Source organism: Equus asinus, chromosome 17 (assembly GCF_041296235.1).
Source record: "Equus asinus isolate D_3611 breed Donkey chromosome 17, EquAss-T2T_v2, whole genome shotgun sequence".
Lineage (NCBI taxonomy): Eukaryota > Metazoa > Chordata > Mammalia > Perissodactyla > Equidae > Equus > Equus asinus.
Genome location: NC_091806.1, coordinates 37917207 through 37945160, shown reverse-complemented (window position 1 = coordinate 37945160; position 27954 = coordinate 37917207). Strand labels below are relative to the sequence as shown.

Here is a 27954-nt window from a genome sequence, read left to right as displayed (position 1 = left end):
GGACACAAAGTTAGTGCTTCTGACATAAAAAAGGAACTAGCTGTGCATGTCAGAAATACTTAGTACTGCTTTTGAGATTTAGAAACACTGCTAGGAGAGGAATTCGGATCTGAACTAGTGAGATTTGGAGTTGGGGCAAGTGATTGTATCTAGAATGAAGGTATTTGCCCAGAATCTCCAGCACTCAAAAGACAGACACACACAGACGTTGCTGGCTTGAAGAAAGGTAAGTCCAAGGACATGCCTTCCTAGGCTTTTGGGCTGATGGTTTCCTCATCCACTGGTTCTAAGGTCCCTGAAAATGGAATGAGAGAGGATGAGGTCACCTCCCATGGCACAAGCTGGTATTCCATGTTGGGGTGGGTCGAGTGCACCTTTAAATGTACGTTTGAGATGTTTGGGGAACAATCTTGCTGTAGAGGATGATGGTAAGGACAGGCACCTGATGGCTTTTGCTGAATGAGATTGTTTTAGTTGCTTTTGTTCTCTAAATCCCCAGGCTATCAGGAAACTGAAATCAATGTTTTACACTTTTGGCTAATTATTTTGTGTACTCTTCACGCCCTCCTTCCATGGTCTTTATTCTCTGTCTCTGACATGTTATTTTGTTACTTTTCTTTTTTGAGGAAAATTGGCCCTGAGCTAACATCTCCCATCAATCCTCTTCTTTTTGCTCAGGGAGAGTGGCCCATCTGTGCCCATCCTCCTCTATTTTATACATGGGAATCCTACCACAGCATGGCTTGATGAGCAGTGCATAGATCCACACAGGGGATCCAAACCATCAAACCCCAGGCAGCTGAAGTGGAGCACGCAACCTTAACTGCTACGCCAGCAGGCTGGCCCATGACTTCTTAGTTTTATATTAAACATTGAAGAAAGAAGTCTGCCATTTGCAGAAGTTGTTGGAGATGTCGTAGGGCAAAGATGGGGTCCCCAGTCTTATGCAGGCCCTGAGATAGACTGTGGCCTTACCTAGTTCTCCTACTATCTTTGGTACCATTCGTGAGAATGCAAGGCATAAACTGAGGCTGCTCATAGGAAGTCTGCTAATGAAAGAGATTTTGTAGATTCCTAGCATTCTTGGGATCAGAAAGAAGCTTGAAGGCAATTGTGAACAATGTATTCTTTCCTTGGATGAGGTAAATGAAAAACAGAGAAAAGAACGTATCTGGAGTCATGCTAGTCAGTAAAAGAGCTAGGAATAGAACCGAGACTTCTTGATTACTGGTACAGCTCTTTTCCCTGCCCAAGTCACCATCTCTACATTACCGTAATTAGCATTTTTAAAAACATCCAAGTTCAGGTCTCCTTTTGGGCTTCTATTTTATTTCTTAAGTTTGACAAGGAAGGAGATGCAGCCCCTTCAGACCATCCTTCTCATGCTTCCTCCTTAGCAATTGTGACAAATGAGGGGATGGTGGCATAAAAATAAGGGAGCAAACGTTGTTGTCGGTGCTGATCCACAAGGAGATTGGAGCCAGTAGAAGAACAGAGGGGAGTTTTCTAGGTTTCTCCATGTTTGTAACAGGAACAACAATTAAAAAAAGTCACTGTAGTGTCAATGGCCCAATGTATGTCACAGATGATGTGACAACACTAGGATTCAGAGTCTTCCACAATCTGGAAGAAATGTCCCTCATCTCTATCCAATTTTCTCTGCTGTTTTGGTCTCCTTGATATATGAGTATGGGAAAGTTAAGTCCGGGAGGATAAACACAAATTTTTGACCTTAGAAAATTTACATCCTGGAGGTAATCCATGGATTTCTATGGTATGAAGGTAGAGCGGTTATATGAACTTAAAGTCAGGGTTTTTAGAAAGACAGAGCACCAGGCCTGAGTGACCAAGACCTGATGTGTATTACCACAGAACTATGGAAAGAACGTAAGAGTCATTTGAAAGCATTATTTTAATATAGTATCTGCTCTGGGCAGACTCACAGCCTTATTCAATACAGAGGGAGAACCAGCAGCGATGTTTGGTCAGACTGAACCTACATTTCCTAAACCTTCCGTCTGAAGGTAAGTGTGAGAGACATCAACGCAGAGGTTCCTTTGCTTTAAAGAGAAGTAAGCTCAGGTAAACATTCAGCCAGATTAAGAAAAATCATTGGTAGTGACCTTTACAATAATTTTGGTCTCTATGATATAAGAGAGAAACAACTCAGATTTCTTAAACCCCTCCTCCTCATCATAGATTGAGTAAGCCCTGTGTGGGGAATGGTGGATATGGGGAGTTGTACCTGAGAGATGGCAGAGACTGTGCAATCCTGTCAGTGTGACGAGATCAAATCCTTGGGGATCGTTGTTGCAGGGTGTCTGTTGGAGGGGTGGAACATTCTTGACGATCGGTTCAACACGTGCAAATGCGCCCTTATAGGAATGTAACTGCTGCTCTGGAAGTATTAAAATAAGTCAAATATATTTGTGGCTTTAGAAATAAAAGGAGAGATTCAAGGTAAGGGTAGGATAATAGATGTGGGCGGAAGTAGCAGAGCCTCTCCTGTCAATCACATTACCTATTTTAACTTTACAGTGAGGGTTCGGGGAAGCCAAGGAAGGATTTTAGAGAAGAGGGTAACAGAATTGTTTTTTCACTTTTACGTGATAGTTCTGTTTACAAAGTGGAAAATGAAATGGACATACATGCTGACAAGCGGACACAGGAGAACATTAAGAGGTTTTGAAAATATTCATGATAAAAACTGTATGATAGCTTGGTCTGAGGATTTGGGAGAAGCACCCAGAGTTGAAATGGTTGTCTGGGGTCAGAAGATCATGATGGATTTGGACATCGCAGGTGGGTAAGAGAAGGCATCAATGACAAACTAACAGGTTTCTTAACATGGACCACTGAGTTAATTGTTGGGCCCTCCTTTAAGAAAACCACCTGGAATCCCATAATCCTCTTACGGTTTTTGTTCTCTTTAGCTTTCGTCATTCTGTATTAGGAACTAATTGTAACACTCTAAAATAATCTCCTCTACATACTTTTCATTGCACCATTAATTTTTTGAAAGAAAAATGTTGAGGAAGACTGGATATCTTCTGTTTTGGTCTTCTAATGTTCAAAGTGAAAATTCTCCCTATTCTTCTCTGGGACAAGTTTCTAAGTGAGGATCACATTATGGGCTTTATTATAATTACTTTAAATTCTGCACAGAGGGGCAGATCACCCGGGAAAAATTGGATTAGAGGAGGTGGATTAGATTGAAGGCTAAAAAGAAAGCTATCTATTTTATTCTCTTTTCTCTAAATTGAGATATTGGGTTCTGTTCAGGGAATGCTCAAGTATGCAGAAAAGTCTGAACACACCTACTCAACATGTAATATGTGACCCATCTCACAAACTCAGTTATCATTGGGACAGACTGCAAGATAAAAAGTGGAGTCTCCTGGCCTGCCTCTATGTGGTCTTATATGTAGCTTATTCCATGAGAGCAGAAAATAGAGGACAACCTTGACCTTTCTAACCAATCTTTGAGACAAACTGCAAAAGAGAGGAAGACTCAACCATTGACCATATGGCAGGATGAATAACATGCTCTGACCAGTCATATAAGCCTCTCTCTTCTGCCTCTCCACATGCCCTAAGACAGACGCAAGTTGCAGCAAGAGGATGTCAGGAATAAAGTGTCTCTCTAGCATGTCCTTGAGTAGTAGGAAGTGTTTGAAGAAGTTTATGTTTTATATGTAAATCAAGAAATGGGTAAATAACTAGTAGCAACAATAGTAATAGTAATATATATTTAATATTAGGTATGTGACATGCATGGTTTAAATGCATTATCTCATTATTAAATTTCCACAAAAGGTAGGGACTATTATTCACAGCATAGAGTTCTAGAAACACAAGATTAAGTAACTTGAGTAAAGAGTGGCAAAGCTGGAATTTAAACCCAAGTAGTATAACTGCAGAGCCTTTTTGCTTAAGAAGATCCATTATATTAGTCTGGTGAGTGGAAGAACATTGGGTGTGCTCCAACTTTTGGCTATTATGGATAATGCCGCTAACAAAATGCGTATGCAAGTTTCTGTGTGGACTTATGTTTTCGTATCTCTTTGGTATGTACCTGAGAGTGGAATGGTTGGCTCATATGATGTCTCCCTTTCACATTTTGAGGTACTGCCACACTGTTTTCCAAAGTGGATGCTCCAATGTTCAATCTCAGCATCAATGTTTGAGGGTTCCAATTTCTCCACATTCTCACCAACACTTGTTACTGTCTGTCTTTATTTTCCCCTTCCTGGTTGGTGTAAAGTGGTGTCTCATTGTAGTTTTGATTTACATTTCTTTCATGACAGAGGATGTTGAGCATTTCTTCATGTGCTTTGGCCATTTGCCTATTTTCTTTGATGAGATGCCTATTCAAATTCTTTGTCCATTTTTAACTTGGAGTATTTTTAAGTTTAACTTGGATTCTTTTTCTTTTTTTGTAGTTGAATTGTAAGATTTCTTTGTATATTCGGGGTACAAGTCCTGTATCAGATATAGGATTTGCAAACATCTTCTCCCATTCTGTGAGTTTTCTTTTCACTTTCTTCATGATGCCCTTTGAAGTAGGAAAATTTCTGATTTTGAAGAAGTCTAATTTATCTGTTTTTTTTAGTTGCTTCAGCTTTTATTTTTATAGCTAAGAAACCATTGCCTAACCCAAGTCCATAAAAACTAACTTCTATGTTTTCGTCTAATAGCTTCATGTTTTTACCTCTTATATTTATGCCTTTGATCTATTTTGAGATAATTTTTTTGTTTGGTGTGAAGAAGGGTTTAACTTTGTTCTTTTACATTCTTTCACAATCCATTGGGAAGTATTCTTCCTCTTCTCACTTTTCGAAGAGTTTTTGAAGAAGGGTTATTAATTCTTTTTAAAATGCTTAATAGATTTCACCAATGAAACCATATTGGCCTGGGGTTTTCTTTGCGAGAATTTTTTAAATTGCTACTTTAATTTCTTGTTATATATAGATCTTTGTAGCTTTTGTATTTCTTCTTGATTCAGTTTCACTAGTTAGTGTCTCTATAGGAATTTGACTATTTCATACAAATTATCTAATTTAATGGCATACAGTTCTTCCTAGTATTCCCTTATAACATTTTTATGTCTGTAAGATTGGTAATCATGTTCCCTTTTTCATTCCTGATTTTAGTAATTTCTTCTCGCAATTTTTCTTGTTCAGTCTAGCTAAAGGTTTTCCAATTTTGTTGATATTTTCAAAGAAAACTCCATCCAAGGGTTCATTATTGCTGTGGTTGTTGTCTGGTTTTTGTTTGTCTGTGGTTATTTTGTCTTTGTTTAGTGACTCCTTGATCTCTTCTGTGAAGTTGGTGTTTTCTGTAATCTGTGAACATTGAATTTTCTGCTTGATTGGCTCAATGGCCAGCTAATGATTTAACAGATCTCCTTAGGAGCCTTAAAATAGTGAGTCTCTTATTCTTTTCTGTTAGGCTGTGTGTGTTCATGCACTGGGGCAACTTCAATGCTCCAGTAGTTTGCAACTCTTTCTTAGCCTTTCCTTCAACTTGCACAGAGTTTTAAGACCACCCATAAATGAGGAATTAGGAACTTCTCAGGTCTTTCTTTGACAGGCACATAACCCTCCACATGTGCATGACCTTCTAACGTCCCAGGAATATAACAGAAATTTTTCAAAGCTCCCTGAATGTACCTCATTCCTGTTTTTCTTTTTTATAATCTTTTTATCAAACTTTTTCTTTGCCCCAACTGTTATCACTGCCTCAGGAAGCTGTGAATTAAGCAATTTCTGATTGTTTTCAACAAATGCCTTGTGGTTAGGCCTTCCCTCACTGAATGAATCCTTGGTCAGATCAAATAAAGACAATACCTATTAGTGGGGCTCTTCTAGATAGTTGCCAAGCAGATCAAATTGTGGTAATTCCATGTGAATGAGGCTTTTTAGGGATTTATAATCCTGTTCTAACCTCTCCATAGACTGTTAGGCTACTGGTTTTTACAGCTGCCATGGTTCTAAGGCTTCTGGTTTTCATGGATACCACAGAGCATGGAGTTGGGAGAGAGGAATGGGGATAGGACAAGTTAAAAGATGACAAAGCTCAAGGAAAAAAAAAACCAATAGGGAGAATCAATGAAACCCAGACTTGGTTCCTCAAGAGATTTAAAAAAAAAAGTGAAAAATTTAGGTTAGCTAAGACAAAAAGATAGAAGACTCAAATAACTAAAATTAGAAATGAAAGAGAGGACATTCTTACCAATTTTTCAGAAATAATAAAATGATTATAAGAGAGTACTATGAACAGTTGTTCTCCAAAAAAAACTGGATAATCAAAATGAAATGAACACACTTCTAGAAAACACAACCTACCTAGACAGAATCATAAATTAATAGAAAATTGGATGAGTCCTATAACTAGTAAGGAGATTGAATGAATAATTAGAAACCTCCGAAAAATGAAAAGCCAAGGATGAAATAGCTTGACTGGTGAAATTTACTAAATATTTAAAGAAGAATTAACCTCAATCTTTATCAAACTCTTCCAAAAATTTCAAGTGGGAATACTTCCTAAGTCATTCTCTGAGGTCAGCATCACCCTGATACCAAAGCCAGAGAAAGACACTACAAGGAAGGAAATCTACAGACCATTATTCCTTGTGATTATTAATGCAAATATCCTCAACAAAGTACCAGCAAACCAAATTCAACAGCATATTAAAAGGATTATATTCCCTGGCCAAGTGGGACTTCTACCTAGATTGCAAGGATAGTCCAAGATGTGCAAATGTGCCGGTGCAATATACCACATTAAGAGAATGACATAAGCCATAACACATGATCATCTCAATTGATGCTAAAAAAGCATTGGACAAAATTCAACACATCCTTTCATGGTAAATACCTTCAGAAAACTAGCAATAGAAGGAAACTACCTCAACATAATAAAGTCTATCTATGACAAACCCACAGTCAACATCATCCCCAATAGTGAAAGAATGAAAGCTTTTCCTCTAAGATCAAGATACAAGACAAGGATGCCTGCTTTGCCACCCATATTCAACACAGAAATGGAAGAGCATTTAGGCAACAAGAGAGATAAAAATTCTTCCACATTGGAAAGAAAGAAGTAAAATTATCTATGTTCACAGATGAGATGCTTTTGTATGTAGAAAACCCCAAATATTCCATATAGAAACAGAACTAAGAAATGAATTCAGCAAAATTGCAGAATACAAAATCCACACACAAAAATCAGTTTCATTTCCATAACCTTACAATGAACAATCTGAAAAGGAAATTAAGAAAACAATTTCATTTATAATAGCATCAAAAAATAAAATTTTTAAGCATAAGCTTAACTATAGAGGTGAGACTTTCACACTGAAAAGTACAAAAGATTCCTGAAAGAAATTGAAGATGACACAAATAAGTGGAAAGACACCCTGTGTTCATGGACAGGAAGATTTAATATTGTTAATGTGTAAATATTGAATAGATTCAATGCAATATGTAAAAAGTTCAAATGACTCATATTTTTTGAAGAAATCGAAAATCCATACTAAAATTTAAATAGAATCTGAAGGGAATCTGAGTAGCCAAAATAATCTTGAAAAATAAAAACAAAATTGGAGGTCTCACAAGTCCTGATTTAAAAACTCACAACAAATCCATGGTAATGAAACAGCGTGGTACTAGCATAAAAATAGACATATAAATCAATGAAATGAAATAGCCCAGAGATAAACTCTCACATACAGGGTCAAATGATATTCAACAAAGTTACCAAGACCATTAAGTGGGGAAAAGACAGTCTTTTCAACAAATAGTTTTGGCGAAACTGATATCTATAAGCAAAAATGAAGTTGGACTCTCACCTTACACCATATACATACAAAAATTAATTCAAAATAGTTCAAAGACCCAGTTATAAGAGCTAAATTGTAAAACTCTTAGAAAAAACATAGGTGAAACTTTCATGACTTTAAATTTGGCAATGATTTCTTGGATATGACACCAAAAGCATGGTGACAACAAGAAAAAATAGACAATTGGATTTCATCAAGATCAAAAACGTTTGTTCATAAAAGGAGACTATCAATAGAGTGAAAAGGCAGCCCATGGAATGGAGAAAATATTTGCAAATCGTATATCTGGTAAGGAATTGATATCCAGAATACACAAAGAATTCAACAGCAAGAAATCAAAAAAGTGATTCAAAAATGGACAAAATACTTGAAAAGACTTTTCTCCACAGAAGATACACAAATGGCCAAGAATCACATGAAAAGATGCTCAACATCATTAATCACTAGGAAACTGCAACTCAAAACCACAATGAGATACCACTTCACACCCACTAGGAAGGCTATTGTCAAAACAACGCCCCCAAAACAACAACAACAAAAACCCCAGACTCTAACAAGTTTGGCAAGGATGTGGAGAAATTGGAACCCTTGTGCAAACTGGTGGGAATGTAAAATAGAGCCACCACTGTGGAAAATAGTACGGTGATTTCTAAAAAATTAATCTTAGAATTACCTTATGGGAATAAGATCCAACAATTCTACTTTTGGATATATATTCTTAAAAAGGTGAAAGCAGGGACTTGAACAGATAATTGTATACCCATGTACAAAGCAATATTACTCACAATAGCCAAAAAGTGGATGCAACCTGAGTGTCCATGGACTGATGACAGGATAAACAAATGTGGTTTATACATACAATGGAAACTTATTGAGCCTTAAAAAATAAATTTTGCCACATGGCTAAAACATGGTGAAATTTCACAACATTTTGTTAAGTGAAATAAGCTAGTCGCAGAAGAACGAATATTGCATGTGTCCACTTATATGAGGTTCCTAGAGTGTTCAATTCATAGAGATGAAAAATAGAATGGTGGTTGCCAAGGGCTGTGGGGAGGTGGACACGTGGAGTTAGGATTTAATGGGTATCCTGTTACCTGAGGAAGTTAAAAAATTTTGGAGATGGAGGTGCTAATGTTTGCATAGCAATGTCGATGTACTTAACACTATAGAACATTGTTGAAATGGTAAATTGTAGGCTGTGAATATTTTGCCACAAAAAAAAATTGACACAGCTCAACATTCTTGTTGAGATTCAGCTATTTTCTTTGAATAAATGCTCCTAGGATCATTGCAAGATCTTGGTTAATGTCCATAGCTCTGGAAAAGTTGATGTTGACAATTTTTGCAGTGTTCCCATCGCTTTTAAGAAGGAGGGGACCCTCAGATGCCCTCACTCAGCAAGTCTGGAGATGCTTTGCCCTCCAGGATATTTTTGCTTTCTGTTTATCTCACTTATTTTTCTGCTCATTTTATTGCCTTTCTTGCTTTTTAGTTGATGAATTAAATTTATTTTTTTAATTATCATTCATTTGTTTTCTCATAACATTTTCCCTTCGTTACTGAAAAATTACACAACTCTCTTCTTATCTTTATTGGTAAGTCTTGATCTTTTTCATTCTTATTCAAAATCTAAAGTTACTCCCTCCACCCATCTCCCAGAGAGGGCAAGGACATTAGAAGACCAACCTCCCGTCATTCCAATCCCAAATTTTGCTTTTGGGGGATCTAGTATTTTCTTTTTTGTCCTCAGGTTTAACCTAATAAGTTAGATATTATTGTTTTTATTTTGTACAAACAAAGTGTGTAGACACAAGTTTACCAGTTTCTTTGCTCACTGTTCCTTCTTGCATCGTGGAACATCCGTCAGGGTTTTACATGCCTTACTTTTGAAGCACGTCATTTAGAGGTTCTATTCAGTAAATGTCTGTGTTGGCAAACTCTGTCAGGTGTTTACTTATCTGAAAATGTGTTTATCTTACCCTTGATCTTGAAGTACAGTTTTGGTGCAGAACAAACTCTAGGTCTACAGTTGTTTCAAAAATATTTTTCTGTGGTTTTCTGGCTTGCATTGTTCTCAATCTAATTGCCGTTATTTTACACGTGATCTGACTTTTCCTTTCTATTACTTTGAAGATCATCTTTGTCCTTTGTTATCTTGTAAATTCGCTATAATGTGTTTCAATATAGCTCCGTTAAAGATACTGTTTTGGTGTATGTTACGTGACCTGTGTCTGTGGGTTTAAGTATTGCATCAGTTAAAGAAAACGTACAATTACTATCATTTCAAATGTTGCCTATTTTGCATATCCTCCGTTTAATATTTTTTCATCTTTCTAGTACTCTAATTATACATATTCTACAATTTTTAATCTTTACTTCTAATCTTTTAACTTGTATTCTGTTATGCCCATTTCCTTGTCTCTCTATGTGGCTTCTGGGTGATTTCTTCAGGTTTACCTTCTAGTTCACTAATTCTCTTTTCAGTTGTTCCCTGCTATTTAACATATTGACAAACTTTGTTTAAATGTCAACATTATCTTTTTTCACATTTGAAATGTGTCATGTCAGTTTTTGCACTTTATCTGTGTTTTCTCTCTTTTGTGATTCCATTTTTTAAGAATATTTTATCCATATTTATTACACATTCTGTAGTTGATAATGCTAATATCTGAAGCACTTCATGTTTCTCATCACTAAATCTCATGGTATCTTGGTTTTTGTGCATTTGATGATCTGTGGTTGTGATGATATATTCAGATAATCCTAATCTGTGTGATTTCTTGGAGACTCAGGCCAAGAATGCTTGCTTCCTTCTTGGGGATTCCAGTATAAGACTTATTCAGAGACAGACGGTTTTATTCAAAAGTGCCTTTTTGATGTGATTTCTTTTATTCCTGTCTTTTACTTCTCAGAACTATACTTGCCCAGAGAAGCTACTGCTATCAACTGGTATGTTCATTCTCAGGATTATAAACAATATTATAGGTTTTATACCTCAGTGAGCTTCTTATCTTTGAGAAGTATACTCTGAAAATCTGTGGCCAGAGGGTCCTGTTTCTTTGATACTCTCTCTAGATTTTGCCAGAATTCATCCTCATGGAGTCTTCGGTGTTTTTGACAATCATTTCACCTAAGTCATGGGGATTTTAATTGTTTCCCATTTTCAAAATGGAGTTCCAAATTCCTTTCTCCATGTTGCTTTTTGAAATTTTTTAGAACAGGAGAAAAAACATTGACTTTTTGATTACATTCTCTTATTTACTTCTTGATCTTAACTATTTGAATCCCCTTCATATTGTGTATTGCATATGAATTATTGATTATTTTGTGTCTTCTTTATTTTTTAAATTTTTACTGTACTTATTATTTTATGATTTGCTTATTTTGTATTTTTGACTTTACTGCTTTCCATAACTTAGAATGTATATTTAATCAAAATGAAATTAATATTTTAAATGATTAGTCCTTTATTTTCATTTGGGTTTTTTTCTCTATCTTTAAAATTGACTCATTTTTTGATGATTTCCATCAGTTTTATTGCTAGATAAGTAATAATGTAGTTACTCTGGTCTACTGAATATAAGCGTATGTTAATAATCCTTTCCAGAGAAATCTGAATTATTTTCCAGTACATAGAAAATCTGTGCTACTAGAATGTTCTTTTACTTTGTGCTATCAATAAATTGCACACATCTCCAAACTTCAGACTTTTACAGAGCACCAATGAAGCATAAATGGTATAAGAATTGTTTGCGGTTTTGTAGACTTTTAACAAGTTTTACTTCCTCAAAATTTATGGAAGTGAGTCATGCAACATCTGAATATGGATTCAAATGAGTAAATAAAAACGTTCATGTGACATAAACCTGATTCGAGTTACTATATTGAGGAGAGAAAGTGACATAAGAGTGTCATGTGGTGCTTTGAGGTTCAAGAAGATAATTTTATATGTCCTTGCTATGCATTGGCAAGTTGGGATTTAAAGCATTGTAATGGGACAAGAGATTTAAATTCTTGGTTCCAAAGATATAACTAGGAATCATAAACTCCATCTCAAAAGTCCTGAGTTTCTAAGGTAAAATTTAAGATCACACAAATTGTATTTAGTATAGATGAACGTGGTAAAGGTTTCCAACTTGAGAAAGTCACCATGCTTTGATTAGAAAAAGAAGACTGTAAAATACAGTTAATTGCAATGCAGATGATTCTGTGCAGTTTATCACTATTATAAAAGTTATCTTTCGAGCTCACCCTAGTGGACTAGTGATTAAAGTTGGTGCTCACCACTTCGGCAGCCCAGATTCATTTCCTGGTCACAGAACTGCACCACCCATCTGTCACTTGCTATGCTATGGTGGCGGATCACTTGGAAGAATTTGAATGACTTAGAACTAGGATATACAACTATGTACTGGGACTTTGGCAGGTAGGAGAGGAAGACTGACAGCAGGTTTCAGTTCAGGAGGGAATATTTCCCTTGAAAGAAAAAGATTTTTTAAAAAGTGATCTTTCAAAGGAGAAATGGCAGTATTCAAAGAAATATGCAGTAATAAGGAGAGAGATAAAATCTAAATGCAGACTTAATGTATGATCTGGAACACATTTCCCTAATTTGAGGGGTCCTGTATATAGGCCTCAATTCTATCCATATTTCCATCTCTCCAATACTTTCTAGCATCTTGACATCACCTGGCATTTCCCACTCTCTCTCTCCCTCTCTCCTTGTTCTACTTTCCTGGTGGGCCTAAGAAATGATGATATTTTGTGAAGATGTTTTAATAGCTGTTATAAAACATGGAGGGCAAGTAGACCAGAGATTTTTGTAAAATTTCCAAGACTTAATCCTGAATTACATTTCTTGTAGCACCTTTTCTGCTGCTACGGCAACCATGCAAGGAATGGAACAGACACACCAGGGGCTGGCCCTGTGGTGTACCAGCCGGGACATCATGCTTCTCTAAACACATGTCTGTGGAAAGGGATGCCAGAGAAGATCTTGAAGGGAGATCCCAAAGTTCTCAGGGTAAGTCAGTTGCAGATCTGGGAGAAGACAAATCATGTTGTAGAATCACAATGGATCAGATCTAACACCAAATACTCTGTCCCAATAGCCTCATAATACACCAGCCAGCCCTAAGAACATCAGTATTTTGTGTTCAGGCCCTATCACTTGAAAAATGATACAATATTCTGTTACATCATGCTTCTGATTTAGTTGTATTTAAAACACAGTGGCTTCCGATCTATCTAGGGTTGTGGGTCATCCCTGATAATTATATTTAACTTTAGCATGGAAGAGTAGAGAATGAAAGGACACATGTGCACCAGCTGGTGTTACATCCACAGATGTTCCTGAAAGCTGATGGCCCCATATTGCTATCTCTCTGTGGGGAATTTTCTTAGCCTTCTTCTCTGCTCTGTGCCTTTCTGTCTGGAGTCACAGGTGGCTGTACCTAAAAGAAATTGGTGATTTATAGAAAGACTGGTTATTGCAAGTGAAAGGACAGTGAATGGAGGGGTTTATCTCTAGCCCAAGCTTTAAACCAATGAGACAAAGTCATTATGACACTTTGGATCCTTTTGAATACCATGGGGTAACGTACTCCAACTTCTTTATTGTAGACCCCTGTGCTCACTCATGTCCTCATGTCCTAGACCCCAAGAAAATGGCATATTGCTCTTCTTTTTGTCTTCCCTTGTACATACTCTCCTTCCTTAGATTACTTCTCCTTGCTAGAATATTTGCTTCCTAATTTCTGGATCATTCTTATTTGAGCATGTGCAAAGATCAACAATTGTGGTAAGATTAGCATCATAGGTAATTATCAGTAAAACAACTCTGGGAAAGTCCTGGCACACTCTTTTTTATCCAGAAATTAGTGAAGCAATTGGCATAGGTGTACCAAGAAATAATTTTAGTAAGTTAATATATCCACAGTTCTTTATATGAAATAAAAATGACAGGAGAATATCAAGAAGACCATCTGACTATTTCAAAAGATGGAAAATGAGGGTAACTTAGTGGTTGGAAAGGGGGTGGCTTGGGCACCATTTTTGTGGTAGATAATATGTTTTACTTTCTTCATCATTTCTAGGTTGTGCAGATCCTGATTGCCCTGATGAATTTCAGCTTGGGAGTAAAAATGGTTACTGTCACGTTGTCATTTGAGTCAGCTTATTATGAACGTCCCTTGTCAGTGTACACGGGGTACACAGTGTGGGGTTCGGTGATGGTGAGCAGAATATCCTCTGGTTTAGTTGGAGGCAACATAAAATTGTTGTGAATATCCTGAGCTTTGGAGTCATGTCCTAACCCTATCGTTTGGTTCTATAACTTTGAGAAAGATCTCTAATGTCTTTTTAAGTCAATTTTCTCATATTTAAAGTGGGAATAATAATATAAAACTCATAGAAAGCTATCAGATTAAACATTTAGTGTGTATCAGTTAGGGTGTATTACAGCACCATGTAGCAAAAATTCCACAGCAGAATGGATTAAACATTGAAAGCACTGATTATTTCACAAGAATATGCCCTGGTAGTTAGTCATTTCCAGGGTTGGTAAATTCAGGAGTTACCTCATTGAGGTAACCTCTCTGAGGACTGCTGGCAGACCATAGCAGACTTTTTGGCAAGTTTCATTGTTCATAAATGTTTTATAATACATAAATGTTTTATAGTCCCAAGCCAACCGTGGGCAAAGGTCATCGATTTACCATTATTGACTTTGTACCGATCAAGATTCACCTCTGTGGCAGGGAAGGGTTTACTGAAGCTCGTTGGAGACTGAACAAAATGAGGATTCTGTTAGCGAGGGAGAAGAAGAGACATAGCTGGTATGCAGGCGATTAATAGTCAACTATCAAATCTTAGCAAACTGTTAGCTTAGCAAATGCCACTGCTATTAGATAAATTTCGTCTCCTAAGTTTAATAATAGCTATAATTGAAATTAAATTAACTTTCAAGAGAGTTTAAAAATTTCCCCCCAGAACAAAATGACAGAGAGTTTCTCTGCAAGTTGAGAGTGTAAATAGAGTATAAAGTATCAAGTTTTACTTACTGACAAGAGGAAAATACATTTATACACTGGGTTTGTGTTAGACTCAGGGAATCTATTCAAGTCTGCAGAGATTCCATTTATCTACAAAGTTGAGAATGAGACAGTTTAGAGATTAAAGTCTATAATGAGCTGGCTTTGTGCGCCCCCATGCCTGTTGCAAGCTTTGAAGAACAGCAAATGCTAGTCTCCTTCTGGGCAGTTGTGCAATGCTTTATATATCTGATCATATTCATGTCAATAGTGGCTTTGTCAAACTCTTACTAGCTCTAGGCACTCTATCAAGTGCTTTATATGTGCAACTCCATTTCAAACAATCATCCCAAACTTCTGAGAAAGGATTTACCATTGTCCTCATTTTTACTGATACAGAAATTGGAACTTGGAGAGATTAAGTGAGCCACCCAAGATCACACAGTTTTTTGGTACGGGAATGAGGGTTCAAATAGGGTCAGTTCCATTCCAGTATTTCATGCATCTAACCACTGTAGTTTTTCTCTTCCCCTTTCACTTCCTTTTCAAGACCATTTTGGAAGCCAGTTTTCATAATTTATATCTTCTATACATGTTCAGTAGATTACCAGGAGCTGCAGGAGCTGTGTTTGTTCAATGGAGACTTCACTCAGACTCTTGCAGGTATCCCACTAGATGAGCCTTTGCTTAATTGGGTGATCAATTTTTGCTGCTACCTTCAGGTATTCTTTCAATCGTATTTCCAAACCTCACCTGTGAAGTGTCTCCTTCTCTCCCTTACGTAGTACAAGACCCAACACCAAGAACCATCTACAAATTTCTCTTTTCTTTGGCCCTTTAGTCTTCAGATGAGCTATATGTTCTTTATTACAATCCTACAAAATTGTCCCCACATTAGTCTATTTGTTCAAGTTTTCTTTTGCGTACTTTTGGAACACTATAAAGCTTTATTTCTGTATGTCTTTCACATTCCTTGTTAACTTTGTTTCTCTCAGAGACTTTATGTATTTTTTTCAATGTAAATTAAGTTCTTTTATGAAATCCTATCATCAAACACACAAACACGCACATATTTATAATATGTATATATAATTTCTTTGTATAAAGATGTTCCCGTGTTCCTTAGTGAATTGTAGTTTATAGTACTTTGTAGTTGAGAATATTGGGTGTTTGAAGTATAGTAGTATTCATATTTAAAGTACTTCAATGTTAACCATGTGCTTCAGAAAGTTTTCTCTTATAATTATATTGGTTAATATACTAAGAATAGTAGTACATAAGAGTCTCCATCTTTATCTTGATTTGGCTGTATGAGATGGCCCTAGTGTTTCCCATTAAACATGATAAAAGATTTTAAGACTGAGACATATTTTCCATCATCATGTTATGGAAAATGCAACTTTTCATATTTTATAAGCAATGTTTGTCAATAATAATTTTGAATTCTAATAAATGTCTTATCAACATTATAAACGTGAACAGCAATTAGCATGTGTTTCCTCAAATCCATTAATTTCATGTTATAAGAATATTTCAATACTAAAAAAATCTAGACCTTTGAAGAACTACACCACATGTTCATGATTTGTTCCATATAATATGATGGATGATTCTCCCTGCTATTTCCTTCCAGAGGAGACTTAGTTTATGTTAATTATCTCTGTGTCTTGGAAATTGGAAATTTGTTCAGGAAATTTATCAAGGTGGTTCATTAGATCAGTCTTTTTTGATATTGAGATAGAATTTTTGAAACTTCTGAAATCAAATATGGAGAGAAAACCCAGAAACTCAAACATTTTAAGGCAGAGAGTCCAATCGACTTGACTCTAGGCATTTTAGCAAAATGAAAAATAATACCCAATTGATGGAGTCAAATGAAATAATATATTCTAATTATTGTCTAATATAGAATTTAAAAATTTTCTTTGCTACTGTTTTATTTACAATTTTTAATAGTCATTTTAAATGAAGATAATCTTTAGGCTTTTTCTTTTGTAAAACATTATTATATTTTGGTGCCATATTAGGGTTACTTCATCTCGGGAATTGAGAAGCTTTCTTTATATTTCAATGCCCTCAAACAGTTTAAATACCATCACGTTAGATACTTTCTGAAAGGCTTGACAAATTCTCCTGTTAATCCATTGGGTGGAATTTCTCTCTTGTTTCTGAGGAAAGGGGACAGTTATTTACAAACTTCTATGTTTCTTCCCATGTAATTGGTCTGTTTGACATATTTATCACATTTTGGAATAACTTTTAGTGAGTTATGACTTCAATATTTGTTTAAAGTTTTTTACCTGTACTTTTCTTCCTGTTAGTTTCTTATTTCAGGGTCCTTGTCCATTGCAGCAGGAACTAGAACTACAAGAGGTCTGATTAGTAATATTTCCTCTTTTTTGTTCTCAAAGAAGGATTAACCATGTATATATTCTGCCAGAAGAGAAAACAAATTTTGTTTGTTTTTAAAAAATCAGGAGAGATTGTAAGTTTTACCTAGTTGGATCAGTCTTTCAAAAATTGCAATAAAATTTGGCTTATAATAGAATTACTGACATGAGAATGAACAGTTTGGGAAGATAGTTGCTGAGAGAATCTTTATGAAAATATAGAGAATTTCTGAGGAAAAAGTCAAATGGATGGGTCATGCAAACTCTCTAAATTGAGATCCAGCCCACTATGACAGTGACACCAATTGTTGGTGTGGCATCATATTTATCCATTTGGACGAAAATGTGTATTCCAACTCTGTGCGGAAAGGATTTTGATTCAGTTTGCAATGAAAGGAATTCACAATAAAGCTGTTAAAAAAAGAAGTAAATTTAAAACAAAGCTTTCATGCCAATATGCGTTTCACAAAGCCAGTAAAAAGCAAAAGCCTAGATCTCAATACATGTTTTTCCTGGCTGAAGACCATATTTGAGTTTTCTTCACTCAAAGGATAAATATGGAGATGATAAATATGGTTTTTCCAAATCTGACCTCAATCTCTCTCTAGTATTTCCCCCAGATATAACCATACCCATTAAAATCTACCTCGTGCTACAGCCACACGAAACCTCTCATACTTTCTTGAGGAATTTTGGTTCTTATAAAAAGCCTCCATAACTTCCCTGAGAGAAGACAATGTAGGAAAAGGAATAGACAGCAAAGGGAGATAATACACAAAAGACATATAGGCATGAGAGGAAAGCAGTATTTGGAAAATAATGTCAGGCATCTGAAACAGAACATGGTAGGAGATGGACACAGACAGGACTGCCCAGCTAAAGTGTGAAGGGTATGGAAAGCCCTGCTAAGGAGATTTGAGTTAATCTCATGTGCCCATGAGAGCCACCTGAAGGATTTAAGTGTGGAAATAACAGGGTCTATATTTGTGTTTTGGCAGGAGATTAGAGTTGAAACTACTATTAAAAAAAGAAGACACAAGTTAGGAGACTATTGCAATAATCAAGACAGAGAAGATGGCCTGAGTTGGGCAAGAAGTGGTGGGTGTAAAGTGATTGATGGAGACACATCTGAGGGTGTTGTTGGATTGTTTAATTGATTTTCCTTCCTTTCTAGGTCCAAGATAGCCTAGGACTGAACATCACCAGCTCTATCTTTGCTGCATCAGGGATCTTCACCACTGTGATCAGCATGATTATTTTTTCATCCAGTTACTTTTTCAGTAACTATGATCAGAGGTCGGACAATTGCTCCATGCTCCTATGCATTTTAATGGTTAGTGTTTTCTCTTTTCATGGATTACTGTGGTGGAAGTAAGTCACAGGAGCCCAGGCTCTGGCAAAAGTAACAATCAGTATTCCTTAGTTGATAAATTGTTTTGGGAAGTTAGAAGTGATTGAGAAATAGGGCGATCTTTTATATAGGAGTCAGGCCCACATCTCATCTAGCTCTTTGTTCCTTCTCCAAATGTGATGAGGGAAAATGGGAATAAAGCTCACCTACTCTGTAAAAATTAGTGTGCTAAGCATTTAGTTTAATTTTTCCTGTTTAATTTCAAATCATCGGTAAGTATGTACTGTTATCCGCTCTAAAAGTGGAGTCCAGATGTCAGTATCTATATGTCCCAGGGCTCTCTGATGGAGCCTAATGCAATTACTTAGTTCTCTAAATATACATTAAAATTGTATTGAATATTATCCTACAAATGTTGAATAATCCAGTATCCCTCCCAACATCTCTGGAAGTTCTTGCAACATTAAGCAATTTGGCCTCAACATCCAGCTCCTGGCAAATGCTCAATCTCCAATGTATATTTTACTACTTTTCCGTACCACTTGCCATCATCTACATATGATACTTATTGCTTTATTCTCCAAATTACTGCTTACACAAGACTTTCAGGGTAGTAAAATCTCTTAAGGTTTTAGGTAAGTGTGGCGAGGAAGACTTATTGCTGCACTCATAGCAGACTAAAATGCAATGAAATCTTTATCATTAAAATGTCTATTAGCCATTCTCAACACCACTGAGTTTTCTGTTATCTCCCCTTCATATGAGCTTCAGCCTTTCGGGGTGCTGCTTGTCTCTTTCTCTCATTGTCTCCTTTCCAAACCCAAATTTGGAAACTCAGCATTCCTCCTAATTTCTTATGCAGATCAATCGCATTACCTTTTCTTCACTCCTTGCTAACCCTAGCTGAGCCTTGAGTGCCACATATTCACACTGAAAGAATCCCTTCAATGTCCTCGCTAAAATAATTTACTCCCCTTGAGATTTCTACCTGCTCTTGCGGTAAGCAATTTTATTTCATGCCACTCACTCAAAATAAGAAGAGTTTCTTTAGGGAACTTAAATTTTTTTTCAAATTCATACAGTTAGAAATTGATAAAAGCAATATTAGATTCTGGAACTTCCTGCATCTCATCCTCCTTTGATTTAATTTTGTTCAAGTATTATCTGAATAAGAATCATACTTCCCATATCTGAAGTTCTTACCACTCAGACTTTAAGGGTACAATGACAGGGACAAAGTCTACAATGGACCAGCTTCATAGGGCCGGCTTCCTGGGCCCTGGACCTGTGCCGTCACACAGGGATTTGCAGTGACAAGAGCTCTCCACTTGGTTTACTGCTCTGCTGTTGCTGCCTTGAAGTTCTTAATACTTTTTTAACAAGAGGCCCTGTAAGTGTCCTAACTTCATCTCAATCACCTTCTTCCAGAGACTGTCACAAATTCTTATCCTGTCCGCATTTTTTCTGCCTGCCCTTAGAGCAGAGCACATGCACAAGGGCTTCCTGGGATCTGAAGAATCAGGTCAATTCCTATGTGGGCACCTCAGTCCAGAGGTCTACAAGCCCACACTTTATGCCCTGTTCTAGGATTGACACTCTGAAAGATGTAAGAAGACCAGGCCCCTACCTTCAGAAAGCTCCAGTCCTCCTGAGAGGAAAAGACAGAATTATTGGAAAGCAGCTAGAGGTTGACAAAGGTCCAAGGGCTTACTCTGGAGTATAATTATAAAAAGAGGTTAGAATAAGGTGAGCTCTTTGTAGGAAAGACAGAGCACCCACTGTCTGGGATCATGAGGCAGAACCAGATGAAACTGCCAATCATCAACTCTCCTTGATCGAAAAATACAATAGTTTCATATGGCTGAAAACATATATATTACATACGGTTTTTCTACTTTTAGTTGGAAATCCAGGCTGTCACCTGTTTTTGCAAATAAAGTTTTATTGGAACATAGCCACACTCGTTTGTTTACATATTGTCCATGGCTGCTTTTGTGCTGTAACAGCAGAGTTGAGTGTTTGTGACCCTATGGTCTGCAAAACCAAACATATATGCCAGCTGGACCCTGATGGAAAGTTTGTTAACTCCTCATCTACGCTACTAGATGGTAAAATCCTTGAGGTTAGGGAAATTGTCTGCTTTGTTTGCTGCTCTGTCTTCTGTGCCTACAATTCCTAAAACATAGAGGCTACTGAATATGTTGAAGAGATGAGTCACTAGATAAAGAAACGATGAATGCAAATATTCTCAAGGTTCACTTGCGTCAGTGTCACTCATGTCCTGGGCTGTTGATCTACTGGCTCTTCCACAGAGGAGATACTATCCCTATCCACGGAGAGAAAAAGAGAATATTTAGACGAAAGAATCCTGGCATCAATTCAGGCATCCAATTCAAAGTTTTAGGAATAAGAGTACTGCCCAATGTCTCTCAAATCTGACCATGTAGTTTGGCTAAGGATTAGACTGAAAGCCTATTCTCTGTGGAAAAGGATTAAAGACCAACTAACTTGGTGTTCTTTGTTGCATTAGTTTTTTATAGTTGCTATAACAAATTACTGCAAACATAGTGACTTGAGGCAAGATAAATTTATTATTTTACAGTTCTGAAGGCCAAAAAGTTAGAACGAGTCTCACTGGGCTAAATCAAATTGTCAGGGCTGTATTCGTCTCTGGAGGCTGTAAGGGAGAATCAGTTTTTTGCCTTTGCCGGCTTCTGGAGGCTGCCTACATTCCTGGGCTTGCCATCACATCCTCCATCTTCAAAGCAAGCAGTGTAACATTTTCAAATCTCTCTTGGACTTTGACTCTTCTGCCTCCTGCTTCCACTTATAAGGGTTCTGTAACTATATTGGGCTCAGTGGATAATCCAGGATAAACCTTCCATTTCGTGGTCAGCTTTTAACCTTGATTCCATCTGCAAACTTATTTCTCCTTCGGCACTTAACTTGTCATGTTCATAGGCTCTCGGGATTAAGATGTGGACCTCACTGGTTTGTTATTATTCTGCCTAGAAGTATTACTCTGCCTTCATTTGCTAAGATATGAGATCATATTATTGTGTCAACTATACGGAATTCCTAGTGTTTGAAAGAACTAAGTTGATAGTTATCTTGATGATCCCCTCCCCCCTTTTACAGCATTTTCACATTCTGTAGCTACAATAACACTAGAAAGTAGAATGGTGGGGGAAAACATGACTATTTCATTAGTGAAAAAGTGAGAGGATAAGTGACCTTCAGCAGGCTCAGGACTAGATAAGGGTATGGCTGAAATTAGGAGCCAGTTTTTCTGAACTCTGGCCAATGGTTATTCTCTTTTGGTATTGTAATCAGTGGTCAATGATTTGGACTTATCATCTCTGTTTGTCAAGCTTCCATGTTATGAATTTGTTCTTAGGGTATGGATGCTATGGTGCTCATTTTAAGTGTGCTGGAGTTCTGCATTGCTGTGTGCCTCTCTGTCTTTGGATGCAAAGTAACCTGTTGTAATCCTGGTCGGGTGAGTATTGGGTTTACCCTGAAGATAGCTGCATTCGTTTTCTACTGCTGTGTAATAAATTACCCAAACTTAGAGTCATAAAACAACACTCATTAATTATCTGTGAGTTTTCATGGCCAAGAGTCTGGGCACAGCTTAGCTGGGTTCTCTGCTCAGGGTTTATAAGGCTGTGATGAAGGAGTTGGCTGGGGCTGTGATCTCAGCTGAAGCCTCTGGTCCTCTTCCAGGCTCACATGGCAGAATTTATTTCCTCTCAGCTGTGAAACTCACGACAACTTATTGCTACCTTGAGGCCTAAAGTACAGCAAAAGTCCTTGGTGATTTAAGCCTCTTTTAAAGGGTTCGCATGATTAGATCAAGTCCACTCAGAATAATGTGCTCTTTGATAAACTCAAAGTGAACTGATCAGTAACCTACTCGCAAAATTGATATCCCATCATATCCACAGGTCCCACCCATAATCCAGGGAAAGGAATCATACAGGGGCATGGGTGACTGGGTGTAGTCTTAGATTTATGCCTACCACAATGGATAAAGAAAAGCTATTTTTCTTCATCCTTACTACCTTAAAGAGCTCCCCTTCTAGTCCAGATAAGGGCACACTTCGCACTGGAGAGGTTACCTGAGGGTGCCAGATGTTAATCCATTATCCTATTATTGCAGTCTTCCCTGGGCTGCTGAAGAAAGCCAGGGTTTCACATTTCTATGTGAGTGTGTGAACACCTGCCCATTCTCTCACCCTGAGACCTGCAGCAGATCCTCCTGCCTGCTGAGCAGAAAGAATGTCACCTGGAGAGTATTGGGAAATGGAAGGAGACAAGAGACCCAGAGGCACTAGGAAGAATAAAACAAAGATATCTTCCAACACTTGAGGGTTCCAGGGTGAGAAAATGGATATCAAAACCCAGGAGATGCTCATTAGTTTCATTACCCAAAGGCCTGGTCAGACAACGGCCAAAACCAATTCATCAAATAATAATAGTTTGATGAGATTATTTTCTGGTGCTCTTCTCCCCCATTTGGTGCCTCTTTACTTTCTTTTGGGGCTCCCATGCTCTACCACATCCCCCACCCCACAGGCATTCCCCACACAAGAGACATTGACTAAATCACATTAGATTTGTTAGTGGACTCTTGCATTATAAGACCCTAGAAGCTAGAGTTTCTCAGCAATGCCAAGTGATTTTGTAATTTCATTAAGTGAAGCATGTGAACAAGGGAGTAATGTCCTTAGCAATGTTCATATTGTAATGTCTAGGCCAGTGTTCACTTCTGCTCCTAGAGTAGTTACAGAGCCAAGAAATGTTGCTCCCCCTAATTCCACTGGTTACAGGGCTGGGAAGTATGAATCAAGAAAAGCAGTGGTTTGGGGGCTTATAATGCTTAAGGCTTTGTCTCTTTCTGGATCTCCCCCTACACACATTCCATTTCACATTGAATTTGTGGAAGAAGGGCCTCCATTTTCCTTAGATTCCTAATTATTCTTGCCTTTTAGGGTCAGTATGGGTTTTGCAATGCTATTGACATGTCCAGGAAATCAATGATTTGGGTATTCTCTTGCCATCAGCATCAACAGCCTTTTTTGGAAGAAGAGCTGTATATTTTCCATGACACCTTGGTTTGTCCACATTGTGGGGCACCATCATCCACATGTGCGATAGATACACTTTCAAGACCACAGCAACACCTATCAGTATCTCATGCCAAGAGTTATCACTCAATGTTTTTCCTAGATCCAGTCTGTTGTAAAGAATTCTTGAGAAGCTCCACCAAACTGATGTTGAGACTGAATTCAAAGAAGAAATGGTAGACTCTGATAAGGATGACATTGTGTGGACAGGAAAGGGAAACCCCAAGGTTGTTTGCTTGACTTACCTATCGCATTTTGATTGATTCACAGGTTGTGTTCCTGGTGCCGTCGAATCCTCACATGGCAGAAACAGCATCTCCTGCACCAGTTACAGGAGATTTGATGCCACCAGCTGACCAACAGAAAAATCTTCCGGAAAACATTTCTTGATAGTTATGCAAGAATCCCCCTTGGGAAAGTACCAGAATTCAACTCTGACTTTAATACAGATATATATAAAATTCAGAACAATCTTCTTATTTTCCCCCAAGAACTCAACAACGCATTTTGTTGGCTCTTTACCAACAATAGCAGAAGTTAAACAAATATGTCACACATTTAATGAGTCAATAGTGTTTCAAAGTTTTTCATCCACCTTCAGGACTGTATAAAAGGACATGAATGTAGTAAATAAGATTTGGCAGAATAAGGGCAAAAAGCTATTGCTGAAGTGTGGCCTCCGTGCAGACTACATATTTCTGCTTCTTTGGCCAATACTCTTCCCACTTGTTTAACTTTCCTTTCCTGCCTTTGGGAATGCAAGGTGTTTTTACCTTCAGAAAGTTGAGATGTATGTTTTTTTCCTCTCTTTCCTTTTCCTGCTTTCCTTCTTCCACAGGAAATACCTTTGAATAGCACAGTCAGTCTTTGCATGTGCACAAACCATTATTTGAGTGTAAATACACATAGAGTAATAATCAAACAATGGATCAAAGTCCACTTATATTTTCTCTCTCTGTCTCTTCTCCTTCCTCTCCTTCCCTGTCTCTCTCATTCTCTTTCCTACAGGGCAGGCTTATATCCTAATCAAATTTGTACCCAGTGCCACACATGGAATTGAGAAACACGTGGTATTTACTGGATGTTCATTAAATACATTTGATTTATTACAGAGCAAAAATAAATTAAATAAAATTAGAAACAATGAGTTCATGTACTACCTACCTCCCATTCAGATGAGATATAGTGGAGAGTAACTAAGTCTTGACATAAAGAAATACAGTATGGTGGTGAAGAATGTGGGCTTTTTAATCAGGCAACCCTGGGTTTTCGTCTCAAAAATTCCATTGTTCTCCATTGCTACCTGTGTGGCCATGGATATTCCACAAAACTTCTCTGTAGTTCATATTTCTGTTCAGTAAAATAGTGATAATATTACTTGGCTCATAGACCCATGATAGTTACTTGAAACAATACAGGTAGGGCAACCACTACTCTAGTTGGCAGATACTGAGCCTTAAGAGTTTTAATATGTTCACTTAAGTGAATATATGTACAGGTACAGCTGTTTGTGTGGATGTGTGTGTATATATACACACACACACATATATATCAATTCATTATAATTTTACTCAACACACAGTTAATGGTCTAGAGAATGGCTGGTGGTAGTGGTGGGGGAGTGTGGCACGATAGAAACAGTAACCAGGAAAGTTTTTTCTGAAGAGGTGATAGTTTCATTGTGATAGGAGAAAAATGATCATTGCCTTTTTACAGACATTTTTTGGTTTCAAAATTTTTTCCAGCTTTATTGAGGTATAATAGACCAATAAAAATTGTATATATTTGAGATGTACAATGTGATGTTTTGATATATGTATACATTGTGAAATGATTACCACATATCCATCACCTCATATAGATAGCTTTTATTTGTTTTGGTGAGAACACTTAAGATAAACTCTTTTAGCAAATTTCAAGTATAAAATACAGTATTATTAACTATAGTCACCATGCTGTACTTTAGATCTCTAGAACTTATGCATCCTACTCAATTGAAATGTGATACCCTTTGACCGACATCTCCCCATTTCCCTCACTGCTCCCCAGCCCCCGGGCAACCACCATTCTACTCTCTGTTTTTATGAGTATGACTTTTTTAGATTCCACATTTAAGTAAAATCATCATAGTGTTTCTCTTTCTGTGTCTGGCTTATTTCACTTAGCATACTGCCCTGCAGTTTCAACCGTGTTGTTGTGAATGGCAAGATTTCCTTCTTTCTTAAGGCTGAAAATATTTATGTGGCTATACATGTATGTACATATATACATAGAAGTTATATGTGTATAATATTTTCTTTGTCCACTCAGCAGTTGACAGATACTTAGGTTGATTCCATATCTTGGCTATTGTGAATAATACTACAATGAACTTGGGAATGCAGACATCTCTTGAAGATAGTGATTTCATTTCCCTTGAATATTCCCAGAAGCGGGATTGCAGGATCATACGGTAGTTCTACTTTTAACATCTGAGGAGCCTACATACTCTTTTCTGCAATGGCTGTACCAACTTACATTCCCAGCAACAGTCTACACATATTCCCTTTTCTTCACATCCCCATCAACACTTGTTATCTCTTTTCTTTTTGATAATAGCCACTCTAATAGATACGAGGTGATATTTCATTGTGGTTTTGATTTGCATATCTCTGATGATTAGTGACGCTGAGCACGTTTTCATACATTCTTGGGCATTTTTCATCTTCTTTGGAGAAATGTCTAGTCAGGTCCTTTGCCCATTTCCCCTCTCCCACTTTTTTTTTTTTCCAATACATCATTTATATTTTACAGCTTTTGGTGCAAAGCATTTATTCCCATTTGTTCTGATAATCATGGCCTGAATTTCCTCTAAGGAATCACCATTCTCTTATTCCCAATTTATGTTGATCTACGCTCAAGTTATCCCAGATCTAGGCAATGGCAGAATTACATCAACCCAACTAGAATGACTGATTTTTGTGTCACTTAGCCTTGTGATCTAAGAAAGTTCAATTGTATGAATGAGTGACATTTCTAACCAAAGCTAATCCCAGCATTTCTGCTTCACTGACCAGGAAAGAGTGCCTGACTCTTTTCTCTTTCCTATTGGGCTTGTGAGGATGTTGAGCTGTGACAATGTAAACCTGCGGCTATCAGCAGCCATTATGCTACTATATGAATCGTGTCAGAGACAAATGCTTACAGAGGAATGCAGCACCGAGAGGTTCCAAGTGAAAGATCACCCCCTAACGATGTCCTTCCAGGCTCTGAGTGAACATGTACCTGGAGTTGTGCCAATCTCTGGAATTGAGCCAATCCATGAACATTTAAATATATAAAGAAAGTAAAGTAGAACTATTCAGGTAGTGTAATAATTGGCAAAATCCTCAAATGGCTTCCTGTCTAATTCAGAATAGAAGCCAGAGCTCATACCAAGCCCTTAAGACCCAACATCACTTGATTCTTTGCTATCTCTTGGATTTTGTAAAATATCTTACTTTCATTTTTCCTGAGCTGTTGCTTTGGGTTTATTTAAAATGGCCAGAGAATGCCTCCCTTTGGTGAAAAGTTTTGGACACATGAACCTTTCTGTGTTCATATTTATATGAGCAATTTAAGACTAGTGCATTTTCAACTGTAAAAAGTTTATATGAACACCCAGGTTATAAGAGCAAGATGTTATGGTTCTGACGTTCAAAGAAGACTGCCTAGGGCCAGCCTTGTGGTGCAGCGGCTAAGTTTGCACGTTCCACTTTGGTGACCTGGGGTTCACAGGTTCCGTTCTGGGCGTGGACCTACACATCACTTACCAACCCATGCTGTGATAGGCATCCCACATACAAAGTAGAGGAAGATGGGCGCGGATGTTAGCCCAGGGCCAGTCTTCCTCAGCAAAAAAAAGGAGGAGTATTGGCAGTGGATGTTAGCTCAGGGCTAATCTTCCTCAAAACTATAAAGAAGAAAAACAAAAGAAGACTGCCTCTATTTCATCTCATGTACTTTTAAACTTAGGTATTTTTTCATCTGTTTTTTCTAATTGATTTTTCTCCTGGTTATTGTCATTTTTCTGCTTCTTGGCATATATAATAATTGTGAATAATGTGAATAATTGTGAATAAAAGTGAATGGATGCTGGATGTTGTCATTTTTATGTCATTAGGCACTCAAATTGCCTTTTTAAAAAGAATATTGCACTTTATTTCTGGCGGGAAGTTAAACTTCAAGT

General features: G+C 37.3%; 1 pseudogene; it reads left to right on the top strand.

Moving 5' to 3' along the window:
- Positions 1-27863, top strand: LOC106844350 (membrane-spanning 4-domains subfamily A member 4A-like; annotated as a pseudogene).
- Positions 27864-27954: the final 91 nt, after the last annotated feature.